Source organism: Coccinella septempunctata, chromosome X (genome assembly GCF_907165205.1).
Source record: "Coccinella septempunctata chromosome X, icCocSept1.1, whole genome shotgun sequence".
Taxonomy (NCBI): Eukaryota; Metazoa; Arthropoda; class Insecta; order Coleoptera; family Coccinellidae; genus Coccinella; species Coccinella septempunctata.
Genome location: NC_058198.1, coordinates 3870531 through 3892458, shown reverse-complemented (window position 1 = coordinate 3892458; position 21928 = coordinate 3870531). Strand labels below are relative to the sequence as shown.

At 39.3% G+C, this 21928-nt stretch overlaps 1 protein-coding gene across 9 annotated transcripts in view; it reads right to left on the bottom strand.

Moving 5' to 3' along the window:
* Nucleotides 1-21928, bottom strand: part of LOC123321327 (hemicentin-1-like) — a 160119-nt gene that overhangs the window by 116681 nt on the left and 21510 nt on the right. For 3 of the 9 annotated variants that reach the window (XM_044908805.1, XM_044908800.1, XM_044908801.1), the window contains one exon: nucleotides 11119-11203. The exons of the other annotated variants lie outside the window; for them this stretch is intronic. The gene's annotated coding sequence lies outside the window, so the exon portion shown is untranslated. The remainder of the gene's footprint in view (nucleotides 1-11118; nucleotides 11204-21928) is intronic. 9 annotated transcript variants of the gene reach the window in all.

The following is a 21928-nucleotide window of genomic DNA, read 5'->3' as shown; positions in this document are numbered from 1 at the left end:
TTAAATAGAGTTTTCTTTTTGTGATATGGGGGTAGATTTTCTTCATTGTTATTTTTCTTTTTATTGTGTTGTATACTTGGTCGATGTATTCTTTAGTGTATAGGTTATTTGTGCCTAGTTGATATATAATATTTATTTCTTTTTTGTAATTTTCGGGGGATAAGGGAACATTAAGAATTCTATGAAACAAAAAATTGAAGGCGGCTCTTTTCATCAATGGTGCATGATAAGAATGATATGGGATAATATTGTCAGATTGTGTAGGTTTTCTATAAATTTCAAAAGAGAACTTATTTATGAAACAAAAAATTGAAGGCGGCTCTTTCCCTAACATACCCCCTAACATTAGAAACGTGACAGATGACAACTTAAATTAACTTACACTTTCGTTTAGACTACGTATCGAATAATTTCACCACATACCGACCAGAAGAAATTCAACAACAACATTCTTCCACATTGTTTGTTGTCGAGAGTCTAATGATTTTTATGAAAGAGACTACCTCATTGACGGTAAGATTGCATATTCTTACTACAATGCCTACATGAATTTATGTGATGAAAATTTTGAGAAAACACTTATATACTTTTCAGCTGGCCTGATGATGGTTTGACAACCGAAATCGATCGCCAAAGAGTAAAACTTTGAAAGAAGTGTGTTTTTTGTTTTTGTTTTATTATCCCTGTTGATACTCTTAACGCACTATGGAAGCTTTCATCACCAAAAACGACTTCATATTGTCTAATATTTTGTTTGTCCTTCGCTAACTTGAATATCGAGCGATCTATGGATGGTAAGAGGGGATGAGAAAGTCTTAGCCTACTTGTCCACCCCATGGGACTGAATTGACAATCGAATGTTTTCAAAATTTCCTTAACACTCTAATTTTCGCCACAAACATCCTTTCAATTTATCAAGACGGATTCATATTGTATTCCGAAGAATAATTCGTGGCTAAACAAGTGAGAGAAAACCTGGAGGGCTGAGCTGAACTCCACTCTGAGGACTTACAGAGAGTCTTCCGCTCCAACCAGATAATCGGTACCTTAATCCTTGTTCAGCAACAAACTCAAAGTTTTTCCCAGGCAAAAGGAATATTCCCTTAATCCGACATAAATTTCTTAGAAATTTTGATTAGGACCCTGAAAAATGAATAAGTACAGTCTCGAAGGAAAGGGACTGTACGGTGAGAATTAGAAAGGGAGTTGCTCGCCAAGAAAGTGCGCATTTCATGAATTGCTTATAGAGCTTTCCCTTGGCAACTGTATTTTTGGGGCGAAATACACCTCGTGTTGCGTTCCGAACAAAACGCAGATCTTTAGGGGGTTTACTCATTGTAAAGTGATTGTTGGAGTTATATAACTTATATTTCATCTGGGACAATGTGAGAATACTGGGAAAACACAAGGCTTTCCTTATAAAGATTTCATTATCATTAATAGGAAGAATTTGAAGAGCAATATTCATGTAGATCTCGAGTTGGTGCTCTTTTATATATTTCATAAATATTCCATCCTTTCATGCACCAAAGAATATGTCGTCTTCATCAAATTATCTCGGTAAGACCGGTATTTCAGGTAACCTGAATTATCCACCTGAAAGTAACCACTATATGTCTTGCGTATAATAGGGCGCCGGCAAAAATTTATTCAAGGCAGAGAGCCCTTTCCCCGTTCCCCGGCAACCCCGTCTCTTTGTAGTCGAGATTCGTTCCTGCAGAATTCATCGCGAATGTCTTACATACATGAAATATCGTCTTCAACAAAGTGAGCAAATTTGGCGTATGTGGCCTTATTTCCATACACAAAGCGTTATTTCACCCCCTAATCGAGTATTCCACTCCATAATAAGATTATTATTGTAATCATAACCCCAGACGAAGAGACAGATATGCGATTTAATTGAAATATCTAATCAAAATTCATGGGGCTCCAATTCCTAAGACACCCCCTCGCCCTTCTCCGAGGTTTAGTAGGCTATTCGGCAAATTATAGGGTTGCCACTCCTGAAATGCACAGTTCACAATTTCGATATGGAAATAACGATAGGATACGAAGATATTCCTCTGGTTTCTTCCCAATCGCATTTTGAGCCCAAATGAGAATTATTTTTTAGTGCTTGTTGCTCAAAATATTTTTTCTGAATCTATCTGTGGACTAGCTGATGCAGACTTCGTGACCCAGAGCAATTCTATCATCAGTCCATCGCACTCTAACCCAAAATAGACAATAAGGGAAGGAGAGATCACAAGTCGATTGTCGCCTTCTAAATCACCGTTAAAGCTGCACACACTGTATATCCGCGGAAGGGGATATTCGGCGGGCAACACGTCTCCCACCGGATCCAACCGAATTTACGACTTTTATTCGGAAAGCTCCGCATCAACGTCCGCCCAAGAAAACAAAACGAGAAGAGATACTCGGTATCTTTTCCAAGGCTCTCCCAAGTGGTCGAAATGAATTGGATTATCCAGACTCGTCATGAATATGCTAATTCCAGTTGATACTCCGTTCATCAGGGTCCTGGACGTGATCTATCCGGCGAACAAATGTTTTAATTATCGTCATTTCCGATCAACACCTCGACGTTACAATTTCTGTTTTGCAGAGCTGAATTACTGTTTAATTGTGTGTTCGCTTCTTCTCAATAATCGCCTTTGTTTTCTTTATCCTTTGGAACAGATTTATCCTGGAATTCACATCGAGGTGTCCTTGTGGATTGGGTTGATGGAAAGTTCTTCGTTGGTTTCTGATGAAGCTGCACCTTTTCACTGAACTTGTGGCAGTTTTTCAGTTATCATCTTGTTCATTCCCGAGACTCTGTTAGTGATGTTGAAGCAACTATCGATGTCTTATTGTGTTACGTTTATATCCCACCATCAAAATGGATTATGGTTTGGCAGAATCGATTTATTCCTACTTCCAAGTGTCATGAGCTCTCAAAAATTTATTGAGAAGTTATTAAGGGTGTAGTACCACAACACCGCTCAGCTATAGGCGAAAATGAAGTTTTTCCTGACAGTAATTCATTGCCACATAGATCCACCAGGTTTTTGTTGCTAGAGAAAACCATGTGTAACATAACCTCCAAGATACCTGACCTTTATCCAATGGAGCACTCTTGAGACCAACTACAAGAGCCCTTGATGCACAAAGATCACAGCTATGAGATGCAGCAAGGAAGAAGCATTTCAGAAATTCGGTTTTTCGTTTTCAAATATGCATTCTCGTTATTTCAAATACATAATTTCTCTGAAATCTCATTATCAAACCTGACAAACCCTACACACACCTATCCCGAAAGAAAATTGGGTTTTTCCAAAGAGAAAACACGAATTAATTAAATATCTTCAACTCTCGACGAGCAGTTAATACCCCACGCACTTTCTGGGGATGTTTGACGATCTCAGCGTGATTAACGAAATTCGAATGAGCCCCACTCTCGTCTGGATCTGAAGAAGTGTTAGATTCGACCGGTCGTGACGAAGACGAATACAGCTCGCATTCCTCCACACTGCGACACCACTTTAACTTAATAGTTCGATACCTTCTGCTATCTTCTCCTTGACAGTGACAAGGGGATGGTTCCTAAGGGTGTGATTATTTGATTAGCTGTTTCAAGTTACGGAAACATAGATGCTTTTCCTTTCATTAATTAGATTGTATTCCAGTCAGTTGGTAGGAGAGTTGTCTTGAGCAGCGCTGGAAAGCTTAGTTTCTTGAGCGGATGTGTCTGTTTGATGAATATGTTAGTTCTTCACTTCCCCCGAATTATCTCCGTCGAATGGCAGATTTCCCCGTAAACTTCCTCTCCCTTCCGTACGCTTTCAGTAGGTATGTTCGAATTATAATCTACGCTGACGCGAGCGGCTGCTTGAAAGGGATGGAAAATCGGGGAAGATTGTACAATTACCGAAGCGGGAGCCTTCTTTTTACCCTTTGAACGTACGATTTCAAGTCACCGTTTCAGAAGGAAAAAAGCTTCAGCCTCGAGGCAGTCTTTCGAACACCGCCCAAAAAAAAAAAATCGGGAATCTCATAATCCCCGTTGCGATTTTTGCACACAAAGGTTCGTTGTTCCCGAATTCCCAGACTCAATCTGTTTCCTTGCATACTTGACGGCGGATACCGAAAAAATTTCGAAGCGGCCGATATTGTGAGGCACGAAACATTTACCGAATAACAGAGTGCTTTTTTTTTCAAACGTCATATTGGTTTTATGACGTTATCAGAGTTAGTCCTCTATAAAACAACCCTGATGCTGCGATCCAATTGAAAATCATCAAAGAGGTCAATGAAAATATCACCAGTTGTTCTCCTCCATAGGGTTGTTTTATTGTTCACCTCCTATAGTTCAACCTCTACCTTGTTAGCAGAAAGTTTACTATTGAGCCCTCACTGAAACGAGTTTCATAGGGAAGTTCTATCCTCAAAGGTCTCATTTTTGAACTGCTCCTCAGAATATTTGGTAGATGAGGTCCGATATTGACAAGAAAAATTAGAAAAATAAAAATTTTCTAGAAGCCAAGCGGCTTTGAGTGAGTTCATCGCATGGATGGATGACCGCCGTGATTATGAATTTAAGCTGGCTGGCAAAAGTCAGTGCTTTCCTCATTTTTTCATTCGTACACTTTTCAGTCGTAAATCACGACCGGAAAGGACTGCCAGAAGGGATGATCATTGTTCAGCGACTCTGCAAGCCTCGATACCCAAATTTTCACGAGTTCCAAAACGAGTACTCGAAATCCGGGCCCCCCTCTGCCCCTTTTCATAATTAACTTTGCTGGTTGGTTTAATTTCTATGTCACTTGAAGTATAAATAATCATCCTGCTGGATTCCTCGCGTGTAAATTCACGAACAAACCCCCCCAAAAATAAACCGGCGTTTTCGTTGGGGCGCGAAAAAATGCGGCTGTGGAAGCGGAGATTTCGCCGCGCCGCTAATAACCGGAGAATGATTAGTGTGTGTAGAGTTGAAAAAAACTGGCATCAGCAACTTTGCACACGCGAAATCACGGATATCTTCCTGGTTGGTCATCCCCTGTTGAGCTATTATTCTTCGCGAGCATGTGGATCCTTATCTATTTCACGGCACGTTTCACATTTCCCAACGTTCAACGAAAATATCAAATGCAAAGATTAGCCAATAGCCGAAATGAACACGCCACTACTGGTCGCTTTTTGATTAAGCTTATTTACCCTGCCCGTTTGTGTTGCAGCTTAAAATGGGCAGCACGAACGGGAGGTCCGGACTCCCGTATGCAAGACATTCCGCATCATAACCGGGCCTTGATTTTTGCGCGCGTCTTGCCTGAAACGGACATTTTTTCCATTACGAGCCGTATAAAACGTCGCATTTTTCAATTTGCGATAAAGCCCATACAGGCGGATTGATTCGCCGAGATTACCCGTTCCCTGACTCGAAAAACTGGGCCGTAAATGATACAGAATCGTATACGGGCATTGTTTTTTTTTCTCTGGCATCCGCATTTGGGCTTTGGGAGCTTAGTGACTGGTTATTGAATTTCTGTCGTTGATAGGGGAATATCCTTGCTGGGGGGTCGGTACCGGATTCAATCTTAAAATGTTACGCACGTCGATTTTCAATCCGACAGAATAATACACAGGGAGACGCCTAAATATGCGCCGAAATCAGAGTTGTAGCCCTACTGAAGTAGGGTGGGCCAAAAAGTAATGATGAATTGATGAATTTGAAAAGGAAAGTTGCAAATTTTACTCAGCTGATTAACGGGGTGATTACTGTGATCTTAAGAGGCAGTAAACCCTAATAACACTAATAAAGCGATCAGTAGACGAATATCCTCAATTTTCTCTTCAAAATAATGAAAAACATCGAAATTTCAAAGAACTATATCTTGCCCTTTCAATTTCGTCAACCAAAACTTGAAAAAATTCTCATGTCCCAATTCAATCTTCAGTTCATCACGAAAAAAGTACGGGGATCTTTTATATGCAGGAAGAAAATCAAGGACTTCAACGAAGGACATCAGTTCTCACTCGGGGATCATCTTCTTCGAGGCTGAAAAGATTACAGCCGCTGTTATGATGCCGCACATATGTTGGGCCTGGACATTGTTCATTCCGATTAACAATGCATATCAGATGTGGAGAAACCCGAACGTAGCTTATTTCCTGAATTCAGATTCAATTTCTGTTGTTAGTCAAACCCCAAGCGGTAAGAATTTGCATATCAGAGTTATTATAAATTTACGCCAGAAGAACAAGAATAATGCGGACGCTGCTGCCGGGAGTTAACCTACTTTCGTTCCCATCCACATGCCCATTCCAAACAAGCTCCAATGTACAGAATTCAATAGCGGAAAAGTGTAATAACGGAAGAATCACTATCCCAGAAAAATGCCCAACAAAAAAGTTACCATAAATCAATTTTAATATCCTTCATTGCATGTGACCCAGAAGTACGACGGCAATATTGTTTTCGGCTTTGCCGAATCAGAATTTTCATCAGGGTATATTTCTTTGGCTCCATCCGCAGCTGCTCGTTTTAGAATTTTATATTGCGCTCCTTCAGAATTCTGGCTACTGTGTTCAAGTTCGCGAGTGGAAATCTCTGATTCCGTGCAAGTGAATTTTTTATTTTGGAGAAATAACGGCAGAGAGGGTAGGTGGAAATTTACTGCTCGACTTGCGCATAGTCCAGAATTACAGATTCTCAGTAGGCTGCTAGGTTTCTTACGTTAATGATGTGAATGTAACATTCACTGGATACTTCATTTGCCTCTTCAAAGTTGATGCGCCAGTTTGGTCAACCGATTGGCTCAAGGGAGGAATTACAAGGTCTTTTTAGTCTGGGTTTCAGGTCCTTCATACCAGTTAGGATATGTAACATTTTCCTACATCCAAAAAGAGTGCAATACCAATCGAGTCGAGCATATCAACAACAAAGAATTTGTCTTTGATTTAGTGACTTTTCAAAGTTGGAGACTCCACTGTAGACATAAGCATAGGGGAGGAAATTCAACGTTGGTGGAATCTTTGACGCTTTTGAAGAAACCGGACTAACACCGATGGTAAAACTCTTCTACGCCAAGCTCTGGACCTCAAATGAGAAAGGCACTTAGGAGGAGGAGGCAGAGGAGGAATCTTTGAATGCTGAGAGGTACGGCAGTCATTCGGAGCAGTTCATGATCGGAGGAATTCCATCGTAAACAGCGGCATGCGCCGCGATAGGAATACCGAGTAAAAAAAAGCGCGAATTCCCGAAGAAAATTATCGGGAGTCTTCCGTACAATTTGACGAAGAAATTAATTAGATCGTTAGATGAGCAAATTATCGAAAATCCGGAGTATTTATAGCTCGGCTCGAGTTCATCGATTGTTTTTTCTTTTTAATTAAAATTTCAACAGATGTGAATGGGATTTATGCCCGTCCGTAGGCGTAATTAATTGGATCCTGAATGCAGGTGTCGCTACTTGATGATATTGAAAGGGGAAAATGCAGAGAAAAATTTTCCCTCCGATAGGACTTCCCATTGTTCCATCCATTATTACCCGGATAGAAACGGCGAAGGTTTTGATCCGCATTATCGCGAATATGTATACACGAATTTATGGATCAGGGCAGAGAACTGAGCAACTATAAAAGAATCATCCTGATTTGGCTGAACTAGCGTGGCAGACAATTGGCTTGCGGCAAATCAATTTTCTCCCAATTTTCATAAGATTTTTCCGTGTTCATATGAGGGAACAAAGAATTATCTGAGGGCCTCTTCAACATGAACCCAAGGTATAATCTTCAGAATATGATTTTCGAAAAAAAAAACAACCTAAAATGAAAATGAAAAAAAGATTCAAGAAGAATAGTACTGTTTTTCATTTCGACTCATTTTTCCGCCAGTTTCTGACATAAACAAGCTCATTTTCCATTATTCCATCGTTTAATGCTCAATTCATAAGCATATCTAACTCGAACTCCATCGAAACAACTTTTAATAACCCAAAAGAAAAAATACGATGATTGAAAACTCACGAAAAATGGATAGAAATCGGGGTGGGGTACTGATATATGAGTAAAAACTGAGATTTTCCATGTCATAAACCCTTACGTTCTGCAAACACAAAAACTAGCTGAATATGCTCAAGAATGCCTCGAAAGAGAACTCAAAAGGGCACATATCGCCCTTCTGAGAGGCTCCAGAGACTATCCTCCTCCAAATATGAGAGCAGTTCTCTCATCCCGGTGATATTGGGGCCTGAACAAAAATTTCACCCTCTTTTCAGCGAAAATTTCTTGCACTTCCTGGAGGAATGATAAATCTTTCAGATGTATTAACGAGTTCCATCATTTATCGTCTAAAAAACGATTGACTTTTGAAAACATCGTATAGAGTTCCAACAATATTGTTTTTGTAAGAGAAGGATAATGAATTGTCGAACAATACCCTGAGAAAACAGCCGCTAGGTACATTTTGAATACGGCTACTATGACGACTCAAAACACATCGTCCCTTTTGGCAAAAGCCCTTATATTCCACAGCTCTGGGAGAGAGGCGAGTCTGTGCCGAATATACTATATTTTCACTATATCAAGGATTTTACTACGTCAAATAAATCAGGAACAATAAGGTCATATGCTTAGATGCACACCAATGAAAAAGGGGGTTATATTATGTGTCTGTGTAACAAAATAATAACCGGGATCCAGTACAGTCCGCTGTATTATTACATCCCGGGAATAACATAGTTTTTTACTCGGATAAACTGGCCTGGATACAAGCTACGGCGTGGGCCCGGTGGACAAAGCGTAAATAAAATTTCGGCGCCTTTTGGGGATTTGACTCTTTCCCATATTTATTCCGGATTCGGCCACTCACGGTCTTTTTAGGTAGCGAAAGAGAAAAATTACGGCCGCATTGAGGTCCGGATAAATCGGCCGAAAAAAATTATATTTTCAAGTGGTCAGCTGCGATTTTCTTCCACGTAGCCACTATACCAGCGTAGGAACGGGGGAGATTCCTTTCTTTTTTTGTATTCGACGGGTCCACTCGGCCCAGCGCCCCTTTCCATTTCTGCATGTTTTATGCGGAATTGATCGAGTGAAATAGGCTTCATCTATTGTTGGGGGATGATTCGGACTGTTCGGGAAAATTTCTAGATGAAAAACTTGAAAGTGAATGAGATAAGCGTTATACTTAAACGCTTCGGAACATCAGTTTCTTTATCGGTACATATTATAAACTCAATTTATCGAAATATCATCTACAATCGGATCATTCGTGGATATAAAATGAAGAAGTTTTTTTACATTAAAAGACTCAAGGGAGAAGAGCTTGAGGAACTCAAATTTTCACTAAAATGAGTCCGCATCTAGAATATTTTGAAATGTGCAATAGATTCTTCATTTATGAACGGATTATTCACGAAAATCTCCAAATCAAACTCATCTCAATACTCGATAACAAATTGACTTAAAAGACGCGGGTTTAGGTCTTAGAAATTTCGCGTGGTCATATCAGAATCAGAAAAATGGGGTTTACGATACATTGTCGGATCCGGGGGAACGAAATAACTTTCGTGGCAAGCCACCGGAACATCCAGGAGGAAATAAAGTGCGAAAAACACAACGTCGCTCACGTTTTCCTCCGTTCAAGCGAATAACCGTTTCTTCGTTACATTCCTGTCCAGATTCATCAGCGTGAATTACCCTGGTTCCTTCCAGAATTACGGGTATTTAACGTCCACAATTCTTGTACTCTTAGGGCCCCGTCGCTCGAAAATACCGAATGGAATGCATTACATTTTACTACGGCGTATATCAGGACGAAGGAGCTGCGAAACTCCTTCCGAGAGCCGAACTTGCTGTAATGGAGGTTAAACAACTATGCATTTTACAGTCCCTCCACCCAATCCGTTCATCCGATGCAATCATACTGAAATCTTTTCCTGCCCGAGGAGAAACAGCTCACTTCGTACATCATTCTGGAAGTGCCTACGTGGACTAATGCGGAGAATACGACGGCATACAACACAACAGTTTTCATAAATGGGGGGAATCACATTCAAATTTAAAGAAATTGAGGTTTTAGAGGAGAAAATATGACATCAGATGCGCAATCATGTGACAATTTAAAAACCTGCCTGGCCAATTATGTCGCGACAAGGATGTTTTCAGAGAAAATGCAGGAACAGGTCAATTTTTATTCGGAGGGGGACATATTTTGAGCAGAATTGTAAGCCGAAATCTCCTCAACCCCAGGTGTAGGGGCTATCACTCCTAAATTCTTAATAGGGAATAGGGGGTGAGATTTACCTCAATTGAAAGATCACTTGTCCCTCTACCTACATGAATACTATGGTTTGCAAATTTTTATTGATTCCTTGAGGTAGTTACAGGAGGTGACAATTTGAAAACTTGCCAGGCCAATTATGTCTCGACAAGGATGTTTTCAAAGAAAAAGCCGGAACAGGTCAATTTTTAAAGGAAGGGGGGACATATTTTGAGCAAAATTGTAAGCCGAAATCTCCTCAAACCTAGGTGTAGGGGCTATCACCTCTAAATTCTTCATAGGGAATAGAGGGTGAGCTAAACCTCAATTGGAAGACACAAAATGTCTCTCTACATAATACCAGTATAGCTCAACCTATTCTCTATTAAGAATTAAGGGGTGACAACCCCTACACCTAAGATTGAGGACATTTTGGCTTACAATTTTGCTCGAAATATGTCTCCCTCCCTTTAAAAATTGACCTGTTCCGACTTTTTCTTTGAAAACATCCTTGTCGAGACATAATTGGCATAGCAAACTTTCAAATTGTCAGCCCCTGTAACTACTCCAAGGACTCAATAAAAATTTGCGAACCATAGTATTCATGTAGAGGGTCAAGTGATCTTTCAGTTGAAGTATAGCTCACCCCCTGTTCCCTATTGAGAATTCAGGGGTGAAAGCTCCTGGCTCCTGGCATTTTCTCTGAAATCATCCTTGTCGTGACATAATTGGACTGGCAAGTTTCAAATTGTCACCCTGTATATTCCAAAATTGCGAAGATGGAAACACTCCCGACAATAACACCGAATACACGAAGTCCAGTCTAGCCACTGGGATTAATTATATGCGACAATGTTGGCATTCGAACTTACCCAATTAAAATCACCGAACGTTGTTCGCGTTTGCTCGAGTGTGAAATTCTTTCACGGCCATATCACTCATCCCAAGGAAGCTTACCTGTAACAAATAGAAAGCATTTTAATACAGCGAGAGATTTTCATTTTCTCAAGAATACAAAATTATAGAAACATGAAAACAAAGCACAGGTAGGCTTTCAAGAACTTGCTATTGGCGTATCTCCGGCTATGAAAAAGTTTGGGTTTCTACAAACGCTGTGACGTTATTTCCGTTTCAGAGAACCTCTCATAGGTAAACCAAGTGAGGGTTCTCAGTAGTTATTTTAGTTGCAAAAATTCAGTCTACCACAAGCAGTACTTAGCCCTCGATCCGGCCCTGGGAATCAACGAATAATAGTATTTTATCGCTTCAACCTCGACACCCAACTTCTCCCCTCACACCGATGAAAAACAAGCCAAAACGCTCCCGATTAATCAATGAATTTCGGCTCACTTTGAAAACTACAAAACGAAGCAACCCATTATCCCTGCGCGAGCCCGTACAGGAAAACCAAATGGCAAACAAAAAATTCATCCACTAAAATGTTTACCGCATCAAATCTCCAGTTAGGAGATGCATTAATCTCCATACCCGAATACGTCGTTCTCTCTCTCCTCTTGCGAAACTAATTTCGGGCATTCTCGAACGTTTGCGGATCCCAGAAGCTCCGGAATATGGGATGAATTTCGTTCGGATGATATACCGGCTATAATAAATTAATTATTCCGAATCTGGCGAATCTTCAGACCCGTTGACCTTTCGAATGCGGTCTTTTCCGAGTTTATCGTTCCGCGTCCGGTGACTGTTTGTGTCCAACGACCGGATCAATGTTCGATGTACACCTGAATAATTGTTTTCCGAAAATGGACCGGCGAGATGCCCACCTAACCCCAGACCATTGGGGTAAGTCCGACGAGGTGTTCGCTTTCATCCTCGATGAAGGATATACTTATCATCAGGACATGGTTATATCGCATTCTTATCGGATTTACAAGTGTATACAACGTTTCAGCTCAATCGGACGCTATCAAAATATAAAAGCTCGTGAAAAAAAATGGCTTGCGGCAAAGCGTGAGTGTGAACGTTATACGTCCAGATTTCACGTATACGTTGCACTGAAATGAACGCTGATTATCGCAGAACTGCACACCTAGTCCCAACAAAATCAATTAACACTAACAACTAACAAGCATGGCGAATACTAGACTAATTAAACTGAACACAGATCAAAGCGAACTCAGTTCATAACGACCGTGGTAGGCGACAAATCTGATCAGTTCTAATTCATCAACGATTGCAACTGTATACGGACAATTTTCGATCGATATCGTCGATTGGGTCTACGAAATATGGTCGCACAAGATATCTCAATGGGATAGGTAGATCTCCATAATATAACGCTTGGTAGCTTTCGTCTCCAGAAATTCTTCCACGATATTCGAGGAATGCTATGAAATATGTGTCCACTCCCATAATTACCAGTTATTATCAGTTTTTTCACAAGAAACTAACTTTTGTGATGTCTTGGTCCTCTCTTTATCGACCCTTCTTCACGTATTTAAAGTGTCGTAGTTTTGTAGGATCAGTACTTTGGGAACTTTGGGAACAGCCAGAAAAAAAACTGGACATAAGCTGATTTTTTGGTGACAGATTGGTTCTTTGTGAATAGAAAAAATCAACTTTCATTCATTTACCGCGAACAGTTTAAATTTTATGATTTTTTTCGCGAAGGTCCAAAATTTCCGATTTTTCATCGACCATAACTTGAAAACTATTCCTCACAGCAAAATTCTGTTTGCATATTCGTAAACTACGCCCAAATAAATCAGCTTAAGTCTAGTGCCTTTTTTCTGGCTGCTACAGCTCATCAAAGTTCACCAATTTTTTCGAAATTTTGCATTAATATTGATTTTTTTCCAGAAATACTGATCATACAAAAAACCTAATCACGTATTCGTGATCTACGGCCTCGAATTAGTAAGTGAAATGATGAGTTATCTTTATTTTTAATTGGATATGCCCATAATGAAAGCTTGGCTTCAATTTGAAAGTATTCATTTACTGGTTGATCCATCAGTGAAATGCGTACAAGATACACATTCGCCCCAGTATGAAAGAAATTGCAAAAATACGAATGAAAATTCGAGAAACCCCTGGAAAAATGAGGCGCGCAAGAAATGGGATGTGTCCCGTTCGAAAAGATCACGCATTTCCATTCATTGGCAGGAAAGTACCATGAAAAACTCTCGTTGGTTTACTCGGAATGCTCCGCTGGAATTCGTACTGAATACGCTGCAATGCCACAGTACAGCATTTCCCGTATTTCCACTTATTTAGATGCCCTGGAATTCCTTCAATAGGCGAGAACATGAAAAGGCACCTCGAAATTTTCCGGTGAAAAAACCTGAACACTCCGGGAGGATTGAATTTATCTATCACTTGAATAATGGAAGAAGGTTGACGATCGATAAGCCTTAGGTATAAATAATTTATCGAATAGAAATCGTTAGATCAATGTGATGGCTTCGAAGTTTAACTGCTGTTTAAATCTCTGCTTCTCTAGGCGACTTGTGCGAATATCGATTGTGCAAAGAGGAAAAATCCGTACAGTTTCTTGCATTTGCTCTTGGGGTTGCTCTTTCAGAATATGTCTCACATTCAAAGTTACCACGATTTTTCTGGTAGAAACATCGAGGTCAATGAAGAAGCTGTTCAATACCTGAATGTATTCTTTACCGTTAAAATATTGCTAAAAGTAACCCATTTAATTTTTCGTTTTTACTTTTTCATTGCGCATCTCATTAGGCAAATTAGAAAGAGGTATTCTGAATTGTTCCATTCTGATGACATTCAACACAAGGTACGTTTCCGCTTATGTTCCTTCCCGATTCGAGTGTGACGTGACAATTTTTTTTCGACAGTCGCAATATCTCGAACAGTAGCAACGTTTCATGGCATTCCGTCTCTCTGTGCCATGTAAATTCGACTTGTGAAACGTAATAAGTATGTAAATTTTGCGCCGTGCCCCTAAATGAATATTTCACGCTTGAATCCATCAATTCCGAATGGAGTTCCGAAGCAGGAAAGGTTACATATGTGGCACTTGCCCAATTTCACCTGGTCCCCTCAACCTTCTGAACTGTTTCCACACCAGATATTTTTGCATGCATCTTCCCTAATGACTAGCCGGATGAGCCTTTCGGAGAGGACGTCGTTAAGCTTTCAGGCCAAAATATACAACGATGGTCGAATTTTGCGGAACAATTATCCAGGAACACTGTGATCTAACGCGGTTCCAGAGAACCACTCGAATCTTGAACCTGAAATCGTCCATTTCGTATGAGAATATCAAATTGTTTTCGCAAAATTCCAGGCGAACATTTTCGGCTCCTTGGACTACATAACATATGAGGACCGGCTTATTTTCCAATTCCAGAAGATTGAGAGCCCGAATTCCGACAGGTAGAATGGCAATTTTTCAAAGTCGTAGCAGATCAACAAATAAATATTACTGCGGGACCTACACCAGCGAAGCAAACGACGAGACAACACTTCATAAAGTGTTGCTTTATATTCGCCATAGAGGTGAAACTTTTATATTTATAAGCCATAAAATAGGGTAGCTCGGTAACAATTTTTCGGTATTGGCCGTTACCGGTTTTACTCCATCATTTTACATCAATATTTCGGTCTCCCAGACGCGTAACTGTGTACGCATCATATTAAGGTCGATATAAGAAGAGTTGAACTTATGCCAGGAAAATGATCCCTTTGAGTACGCTCCGTTTTACTGTCTCATGTAGGTCATTCGGAGACTCTGTGTATTTCCCTCTGGTGCATATTTTATGCTTGTTCCTGGTAGCAAGGGAACCTTTCCAACTTCTTAATAATCATTTGGCTATAACGCATTCAGCAACGTATATATACAAATAAGGAAATGTGAAACAGCGTCGGCATAAATGCAGACAAAATTATGTGGTTTCTATCGAAATCAACTCCGATTATTTACTCTTCAATAACGATATAAAAAGTAACGTAAAAAATTCATAACTTTTACCATTTTCTGGAAAATCCTCGAACAGGTCAAGTAACCTTTCGAATCACATCAAATTTCATATAATTCAGGAGTATATCATTCACCCCCCAGGAGGTGTTCTTTAAAGGGTCACTCTAACTTTTTATAATATTTAACCAACCCAGTTCACAGCGTTTTAATTTTGAAAATAGTAAATAATAATTTCATTTTGATGAATAAGGAAAGTAAAACTTTAATATAAATGATAGATTTCATTTAAACTTTTGTTCAATCAATATAGTTTCGGCTTGGCCCAAAACGCCTAACTTATTCCTTGCGGATTGAATAATTAAAAGCGTAATATCAATTTGAGGTTTAATACAAGACCTGACTGTATGGTGAAACAAACGCGTAGCCACATGAAGGGAAAATCGCGGCTCGGTATTCGGTTATTCAAAGGAGTTATGTATATTACCATGTAGAATTCACATTGCACACCCCAAACTTTACGAAGACAATGTTTTCCTTTGCTACCATGAGAAATTTCGAATTTCTGGCAACCGCAATATCGGAAGGAGCACATTGTGCAGGAATTACCTTTGTATCTTTCTATATTCCGAGTTGATTTGAGTCATTGTTTCACTCCAGATTCATCGATGAAATTATATTTAAATTTTCATGGGAATAACCGCTTATATTTCCATTTTTCTCAGTTTTTCCTAGTATTTTTGTGCAACATTCTATACAAGCTTTCAAATGATGTCGCAGGTAAGGGGTTGCCATTTGAATTCTTTGTTTTGAGCCCCGGGGGTTGGTTGGGTTAAGTCCCCAAGGCTGCCATATTTACCAGTCTTGTATGCATTTCGATCCTCCTGTCTCTTCTCTTGTGGACCCATCCTATACATAAAATACAGAGACACAGAGAGCATTACTTCAAGCTTCCCTACTCTGCTACTCACCCTTTTGCATGTCTTTGTGAATATTACGTTAGCAAAGGATGAGACTGTAAGAAAATCAGGCCGAGGATATCCCTTCACACTTCATTTTATCGCTCGCTTATAAATAATATAACATCATACAATTTTCTTGTTATGGTAATGCCGGTTCGTAAAAGGCTCGTAAAAAACGTTATGGTATATTATCTAGGGAGGCACATTGTGAATTTCTTTTTATGGAAAGTCGGTATATCTGATTGTGCGCCTTCTGTGCATGAAAATGTTAAAAGAGAAAATAATTACCTACTGAATGCGGCAACGCGATCTTTAATTTCTGATTTCGTGATACCGAAATACTTCGCATATTGTATTATTATTATTTCAATTATGCTCCCCTATAATCCAGCATAAAAGCATGGAATTTAACATGTAACACAGCCGCTCATTACGGCTTTTTCGAAAAACACGATTTCCTAATCGCTTCCACATGGACTGGCCCTACGAGAGGGAATGAAAAATGCGATTTATCTTTGGACAAAACAACATCCAATTGGTACATACAAATTTCAGTGAAAATACAGACATTGCCCTCATTAAATAAATCGCAGAGGGCCAAACGATTCCGGTCTTCCTCATAGTTTTGTCATATAGGAAAAAAAAACGATCACACATAATAACGCAACTCCGAAACAACCCTCGTAAACATCCCGATCCTCATCGACACGAAAGTCGTCCAAAAGCCCCCTCGATCACTAATAATACCCGGCAATTATAATGTTGTCATGCAAAACTCAATACCATCAATTTTACAGTCGCGGAAATTTCCGAAGCGTGAAATTATATTAGGAAAGTTGGCTCTAATAATCTTTTCAACTGTTGTCTTTGTTTCAGGCTCCGGAATATCCACTTTCTTCTTGTGGGGGGGCCCCCAACTTTTCAGATTATCAATAACAGAGCGCTCCTCTTCCATCCTGCCGCTTTTACGCTTCTCTGATTGAATATACTTCGACCCCAAGTTTCGTCGCAGACTAAATAAAGTTCGAGGAATAACAATGGGGAATCCCTGGGAGAGAAGCGACAATTATCATTCCACGACGCGGAAATGTTATCAGAAAAATAAGCCAGGGCTTTCGCGTTGCCGAAATCCATTCGACTGGTTAAGATAAACGTTTTCGTTTTACGGAAAAAAACATGTTTCCATTTTTCCTCGAGTGGAAAGGTTTCGGGGGAGACTGATCGTTATGAAGGGGGTCCCTCCGGTCAAACCGGAGTACATTCCACCCATATCACAGGGACCACCGATTAAATCTATGCAGGGTTGGGATAAGCTATGGAATTAGGAGTACGAGGATGTATTGATATCTAGTTAGCCTAGACCAGTTACGTGCATAAAAAAAATATTGCGTTACCATAGAAACGAACAATAACTCATTAGAAGTGTCAGTGTGAAGTTTGAGGTCAAAAAAGTAAACCAGAGTTACGCAATAAAATAAAAGAAAGAAGATGTCCACCGAAATTGGAAAATTGGAGTATCGAGCCATCATCAAGTACCTGTATTTAAGAGGGTTAAGAGGTAAGCAGATTTACGAAGATATGCACCATTGGAGATCAATGTCCTTCGTATGCGACCGTGAAAAATTGGACTGCAAGCTTCAAAAGAGGTAAATTTTTCATTGAAGATGATGACCGATCGGGAAGCCCAGTTTTTGTGTCAGTCCCCGAAAATATCGATGCAGTTCATGGCAGGATTTATCAGACCGTCGAATTGGGCTAAAACGGATATCTGAAGCACTGAATATTTCCTACGAACGCGTTCATCATATAGCTCACGTCAATTTGAACATGAGAAAATTTGCTGCAAAATGGAATCCCAAATGTTTGAATGTTGACCCAAAGCGTGAAAGGGTAGAAGCATCGCGTTCGATCTGTGCTCGATTTGAAAACGATGTAGACTTCTTAAACCAAATTGTTACTATGGATGAGACTTGGGTACATTTCTACGATCCAGAAACAAAGCAACAATCGATTGAATGGCGACACTCTGGTTCTCCAAGACCTAAGAAGTTTCGTGCCTAAAAATCTGCTGGAAAAGTTCTTGCTTCAGTTTTTTGGGATTGCCATGACGTAATCACGATTGATTTTTTGGATAAGGGTGGAACAATAACCCGAGATTACTATTCGAGATTACTGACCACAATTGAAGGGAGAAGACGCGGAAAGCTATCCAAAGGTGTTTTGTTTTTGCAGGACAACGCCTCTGCACACAAATCTCATGTTGCCATGCAAAAAATTCGTGATTTAGGGTTTGAATAACTAGAACGCCCCCCTTCTTCACCAAATTTGGCTCCATCCTATTATCATCTCTTTCCTCAACTGAAAAAAGTTTAAAAGGTCCTAAATTTTCTTCCAACGAGGAGGCAATAAAAGCTGTGGAGTTCTAGTTTGCAGAGCAAGAAGAAACATTTTGTTTTGAAAGGTCTAGAGAAGTTGCAGGTTCGCTCTAATAAATGTATTCAATTAAGAGAATATATTGAGTATTAAAATATTTTGACATTGAAATTTTGTTTGGTTCTATAGTAGGCTAAGAATCTTTCAATATATCCTCGTATATCCTTGACAGGAAAAAAACTAAAAAAACTTTATACAACCCTCAACTTTTTTTATTTTAAAAGGAACACCCTGCATATTTTGCCAGATTTTGGAAGACAAGCAGTTATAGAGCAGGTAAAAATCGTAGGGTTCGTCGGCAAATTGAAGAGAAAGTTGACTATTTATGCATAATGAAAAATAAATTCTTCCATGACATCTAAAAAGATATTCAGATGCCTAACCACCTGGCGATGTTACGATCTGAAACCAACTAGCTATTCACCATTACTGAGGGTGCCAAAAGAAGAACAGATGCTGATCATGGTTTCGATCTTGTTTGATCTCGTCAGAGCAACACAACTCTCACCTTAATGAGAACAGTTGCGGAATTTCCTGACTATATTGAATGCTGGCAACATACTCGAGCACCACCAAGCCAAGATTGAATCATCATTATCATCAGATAATCAACTGAAACTGACAGATTCCAAGTGTTTCCGAAAAACACCTCACATATCGCGAGAACTCGCGAATCTTGCATATCGGTAGAGAACTTATTTTTAGAGTTCTATAAGTGAAATATACCACTTCCATATAACAGACACCCGGATCATTCTCGCGAAGAAACTGTTTATACGCCTATTCCGAAATGGAATATCCTCATTGGAGTACCCCATACTTTTACCGTGCAATTCCTGCGGCGAAGCGACAGATTTGGCGAATTTACGTTCGCCAGCCGCTATTGTATGAAGAAAAATTGTCCACGAGGGTTGGGAAGGAGACCGCAGTAGTTTATCACAATAGTTCAGTTCATCGTCGTTTACCACAATTCGTTGCTCTTCGAAAGCTCTCGCGATGTCGCACATTTATCCGAGCCGTTCTCTCTGCGGTTCCCTGAAAGCCGAACTTATCGGGAAATATCGTGTTCGTGAAACGACACAACCGGAGGATTTCTCGAAAATATCAGAAATGATGCGGCCACCTCAATGGCTCCTGATCTGAGAGAAATATTTCTAACGGTTGATGTGGACGTTGAAATTATTCTATTGACCTGATAAAATACAACGTTCAGTACCGAAGTACACTAAGAAAAATCTTTACAATGAATCTGGAGCATAAAGCAACAATATTTCTTTAAAATTTCACTGAGTGAAAAGAGAGCATTTTGCCTGCGTAAAACCATTCGATATCACTATTAATATAAAGCGAGGAGTGAGTAGGATATATAAAAGACCAGAGATGAAACTAAGAAAAGAACAAAAACGAAGAAAAAAAGAAAGAAAAAAATATGATTACAACAACCTATCTACTCTAAAGATCGATAAAATCGTCATTGACATATAATTCAACCCCTCTCGATAATAACAATGTACAACACCACTTGGAATCAATGGGGAATCAAAAAATAAGTGTTTAAATTATCCGTCTTCAAAAGCTCAACAGATCATCATCAAGTCATAAAATTCAATTACTGACGGATATGAGATTCACAAAGCACTAATGCAAGCGATAAAGCAATTAAATTCCTTCAACTGGACTGCAAACGGGCAATTCTTCAGTAATAGATAAAATTCTCCAGTTCCTCAGACATTCAAAGGATATCATTTCGCTGCTCCGAAGACACGGTTCATTTTTACGTTGAGAAGAAATAGAAATACTCCCTTGATATTGCAGGTTTTTCGATACGGAAAAGAATTCAATTAACATGAAAAATATTGAAATTCCGAGAATTCACTTGGAATTCCTACTATTCGCAGGAAACACCGTTCCTCATGGACCTCTCTGGAAAATTCCTCTAAGTTTTTCTCGTGAATTCATCTGAGGGACTGAGGAACAATAATGATTGCAGCTACATGCCCAACAAGATCAAATTCTGTGTTTCCGTGTTTCCAGCTCCAATTTGAGATATGTTCCTACATTTAAATGTAACCGAGCTCGAACTTACATTCTCCTGAAAGCGCCAGTTAATAATACATATATGAAAAGTCCTCACCAGTACTGTTATATATGTATTTGAAGGTGAGGCTTTTTTTTCAACAGAAGGTAGAACTGGTCAAAATGAAGCGATTCGCCAAAAATCACCTATACAAAATTTCAAAATGATGAAAGTTGAAAAAAAAATTTAAAATGATCACTGCAATGGATCCTACTACGATCCTAGACCGTTTGTTAGCTGAATTATCGCAAAGCAGTGGGAAAAAACTTATCTCCTGATTCGACCATGTGGTTTTGTTTTGGATATTGGCTCGTTCGATATTTACGTGGTAATGAAAATGGAAACTTAGGATTACCGAATTGTTGTCATTATTTTTCAGTAACTTACACGATTTTATGAAATGGCTCATTTCGTTACCAACTGACAGAAGAGACTTAGGACACAAGTGTAAAAAATAGAATAATACTTCAAAATCTCACCAATAAAATTCGTCTAAATTATTCACGAATTTTTTCACAATGGGCATCACAATCTTCTTGTTCGAACATTCCAACAATCGTCGTAAAAATGGGATTAAATGGGAAAACACTATAGTACTTTTTCAACATAACTAACATAAGCACTTTCAAGAAACTGCCTCGATTTTCTACATTTTTTCTTCACCCTAAATTGCACGATACAACAATTATGATCTTCTCAAAAGTGACGTGATGCATCTAATCCGTTGAACTTGGTACTGAACCATTCATTGTCCAGCCATATGTTTATGTTTTGTTTCGTTTTTGCGATACCGGAGACACCTTCCACAGTCCCTTACTTGAAATTCAATGAAATGTTGTCGAACTTCTAGGGGTAGTATTTCAGCCATCTTAGATATTTTATATAGACAATTTTTGGGTAAACGACTTATTTTGATGAGTTCTACCTTATGTCAACCCTTGAAAACATCCTGTATAACTATTCAAATTTATAGCAGAAAAAATTTGATGAATAGTGAATTGATGTATTATCCTTGAGCCTTGTGGCTTTCACACTCCTCCCCAAAGGACTATAGATAGTTTCTTCAAGTTATCAGCTGATGAGGAGTCATCTAAGGAGAAGTCTTGCAAAATACCAGGCGATTGATACGCAAGTCGTTTGTTTGGATGTGATGTTCAAAACATCTTGAACATTTCGTAATGTTTTCCCAAACCTTTCGAATTCTGTTCTTTTGAAAGGGAAATCTCCGACCTTGTGCAACGTATGGAGTGAAACCGACGCAAAATAAATGACCACACTCAGATACTAAATCCTGCGATACTCATAGTAAA